This window comes from Hevea brasiliensis, unplaced genomic scaffold (assembly GCF_030052815.1).
Source record: "Hevea brasiliensis isolate MT/VB/25A 57/8 unplaced genomic scaffold, ASM3005281v1 Scaf120, whole genome shotgun sequence".
Classification (NCBI taxonomy): Eukaryota; Viridiplantae; Streptophyta; class Magnoliopsida; order Malpighiales; family Euphorbiaceae; genus Hevea; species Hevea brasiliensis.
This window is the reverse complement of record NW_026614609.1, coordinates 12,005-15,989: the sequence shown is the minus strand read 5'-3', so window position 1 is coordinate 15,989 and position 3,985 is coordinate 12,005. Positions and strand designations below refer to the sequence as shown.

Sequence of the window (3,985 nt, the reverse complement as noted above, 5' to 3'; positions counted from 1 at the left end):
GGGAACCAAAATGTGGTAAATATATGTGATTAAAACTCATGTAACTATTATATATGAGAAAGTCAATATTTTGACTTAAATGACCAAATGAATAGTAACCTTACATGTTACGTATAAATATTCAAAAAATAACTTTGTAATATGCCCTAGTAGGCCTAATGTGATTGGTTTGGATAGGTTAGCATGCCAATAAGGTTCTGATAGTAGTACTACGTATGATGTATGGCTCCATACTATTCTGTGATATGATAGCCTATGGCTATACTGATTATGATGTTATACTTGGCTTTATGTCTTATTGCTTTTATGGCTTATTAGCCATTCTGTTTGCACACCGGGAGACACATTGTGACCGATGGTGTGACGGCCTGAGGTACCTGGTACCAGTGCTAGTTTACCCGTTTATCCAGTCCGGTCAATTTTTATAGGTTATTGGGCATGGAAAAGTATTAATAAAATTAAATTAAGTTTAAAGGAAACAAATTGATGAAATATTAAGTTAAGAAAAAAGAATGATTCCAATAAAAATAAATGTTCTTAAGGGTCAGAAAATGAAGATAAATAAATACATGAAGCTTAAAATCATCAATAGAACGATTAATAAAATGCTAGAAAGAGTTAATATCATAAGATGTAATTATCCTTCGACTAAACATTAAGTTAGTAACTATTTATTTCTTATAAGCATAATAACTAGGAAAATTTTACTTTTATTTGCATATTATATTTTCTTGTATTATTGGCACCACTAAGCTTTATCCTTAGCGCGTCGCTGTTTGCAATGCGTAGGTACTGAAGGTAAAGCCTAGAAAATAATATTAAACAGAGATTTTGGAGTTTTGATATGCAGAAGTGTCTGAAGTATTCAAGGTTATTACCTCCTCAGTAATGCATGTTGATAAGGCCCATATAGGTCATAATTTGTATGTTGTATAAAACGTTTAGTTATTGTATTGTAATGTAGATTATGAAAAGGTAATTAATAGGAATGTGATGTAAACTAATAAATTAGCTTTTTCAAATGTAATTGATTTATATATCATGTAAATTACGAAATTATGTAATTATTTTGTAAATTATGTAATTTGAGCATGAATGAGATTGCATGGCTTTGAAGACATAATTGAAATATATAGATGTTGCTTGAAATGATGAGATGATTATGAGAATTATTGATGAGATTTTTATTGCAAAATATTATGTTAAAATTTCAAGCAGGTGAATAGTAAATCATGTTAAAAGTAAATAAAATAGGGAAACTCCGCTGGTTTCTCCATAGAAAAATAATTGATATTAAAATATAACGAGAACAAAATTTTTAAAGAAATAAACTAAGATAAGTTAGGGTGCTCCGGCACCGACTGTAGCACGCCTTGCTCGACTACAATGTAGTCAGGGTGAGGGGTGTTACATTGAGCTTCCAGCTTACTCATAGATGAGGCTAACTGACCAATCTGCCTCTCTATGTTTTGAATGCTATTTCTGGTCTCCTATTGAAACTGTTGTGTATTGTTAGCCAAAGCCTTAACAATTTCATCAAGTAACATACCTTTATTTGAGGGGGGCGGAGGTGGAGGCAGTTGATTCACTTGTGGTCTCTACTGATGGTATCGGTTTTGCACCGGTTGATTCCCATAACTCAAATTGGGATGATCTCGCCATCTTGGATCATAAGTATTTGGAAAGGGATCATACCTGTGTTGTGGCTGTCCATAATGTCCTACTGCATTAACATGTTGCATTGATTCATCCTCTTGTAATTTAGGACACATGTCAGTAGCATGACCCAAACCCGAACAAATTCCACATACCTTAACAGTTTGCATGTTCCCTACAGCCAATTGTCTCACCAAAGAAGTTAAATCAGAAATCTATTTCTCAAGGTTAGATATACTTACCTTATTAACCTTCATAGGTGTGTGATCCATTCTCATTCTAAACTGCTGAGAATTTGCTGCCATATTAGCAATCAGCCTCCTTGCCTCTTTTGGTGTCTTGTTAACTAGAGCTCCTCCACTAGTAGCATCTATCATACTACAGTCCATTGGTAGAAGTCTCTCATAGAAATACTGAGTCAAGAACTGCTCACTTATTTGATGATGGGGACAACTTGCACATAGTTTCTTAAATCGTTCCTAATACTCATATAAGCTCTCTCCATTGTACTGTCGGATGCCACAAATTTCTTTTCTTATGTTGGCAACATGGGAAGCAGGAAAATACTTCTCCAAAAATATCTACTTCATCCCATTCCATGAGTTGATGGATCCAGAAGGAAGGTAATACAACCAATCCTTAGTTGTTCCTTCTAGTGAGAAAGAGATAGCTCAAAGCTTGATTTGATCCTCTGAAACTCCTTGAGGTTTCATGCTGGAACACACAACATGAAATTCTTTTAAATGCTTATGTGGATCCTCACCTGCAAGACCATGAAACTTAGGCAACAAATGGATTAGTCCAGATTTCAACTCAAAAGCAACATTTAAAGCAAGGTATTGAATACACGAAGGCTGTTGGTTTAGATCAGGAGCAGCCAACTCTTTGAAAGTCCTAGCAGCCATGGTTTCATTTTTAGAATTTGAATCTGAATCCGAATCTGAACTTAACTCCCTTGGAGATTAGACTCCTTCATATGTACTCGGAATCTGCTTAGCTTACTTAGACAATTTTCTCAACTGTTTAGCTATTTTTTCTACTTTTAGATCAAAGATCAACTCACCAGATTGAGAAGTTATTGTCATAAACAAAAAGAAATCAAAGTAAAAATAGAAAAATGCCTCAAAATCCTAGAAAACAATGGAATTTGGCCTCAAGAGGGTGGGACCAAGGAATCCTATGGATTGATTGGTCTTGATCAGAATGTCGTTTTCTTCAAAATAAGTATGGGCTGCCCTCCAAATTCAACCAAAATTCTGTTGATGAATAGTAACACTGTAATTTTTTTCTAAAAACCTGAAAATAGCAACAAATCACAAAAAAAAAATTAATAAAAGAATATCCTAATACCAAAAACATGAAATCCAATAAATTTCAGTCCCTGGCAACAGCGCCAAAATTCTTGATGGCTGTTGAATCCACTAGAAATTAAATTAACTGAAATTACCAGTTATAAAATATTTTCTGTAATAAGATGTAAGTCCAGGTCGAACCCTGGAGACTAAATTATTAAATTTCGTGCACTTGTGTAACAGAAAAATAAACAATGGTTGGGGGGAGGGGGGGAGTAATTTGCAATCCAAATAAGAAATAAAAAATAAAAAATTAAGATCTAAAATTAAACAAGAAACTTTCAAATTAAACAAACTTCAGTCGAAGGTAATTCGTATTCCAATGCATTGATTCTATCATAGACAAAAGAAATACAATTATCTCTTATTGAATACTTAACATAGATTTACCAAACAACGAGGTGAAATCCCTAACTTCCCTATACTCATCAATTTGAGCCCAGCACTCTTGTTGACTCTAATTATTAATTGAATTGGTATTAAGCAATCCTCATCAAATTAATAACTGTTTTAAGAATAGGAAGTAGTTAAGCTGAACAATAATTTATGAAGCATAAATCATTTAATTCACTCTATTGTTTCCTTAGGTTATTATCGATAATTGGGATCATAATCAATAAAACCTAAATGATACTCATGTTTAATCTTACACAACAATTATGGATTATGAAGATGAACTAGCAATTGATCACATCAAACAATTAACTAATAGGCCTTTTTAGCAATTCATTCAATAGATCAAAGACAATGAAATTAGAAAACAATAGATATTCAAAAGACATAAATTACATTGGGAACAAACATGAATGGCCTAAGGTTAGGTTTTTAGAGACCCTGAGGTGTTAGGAATCTTTCTCTCTGTCAAAAACTGCAATTGGAGTGAAATCAGGAAACTGATTGTCGACGGATACAAGGCCCGTGTGTCACTACACGGCCCAGGGCCATGTAACTTACTGGAGCTAAATGGGTATGTCTTG

General features: G+C 33.7%; 1 non-coding gene across 1 annotated transcript; it reads left to right on the top strand.

Moving 5' to 3' along the window:
• Positions 1 to 2,091: 2,091 nt before the first annotated feature.
• On the top strand, positions 2,092 to 2,198 carry LOC131176467 (small nucleolar RNA R71). Its single transcript, XR_009146527.1, has one exon. It is a non-coding gene; the product is annotated as a small nucleolar RNA R71 (small nucleolar RNA).
• The last annotated feature ends 1,787 nt before the right edge of the window (positions 2,199 to 3,985 follow it).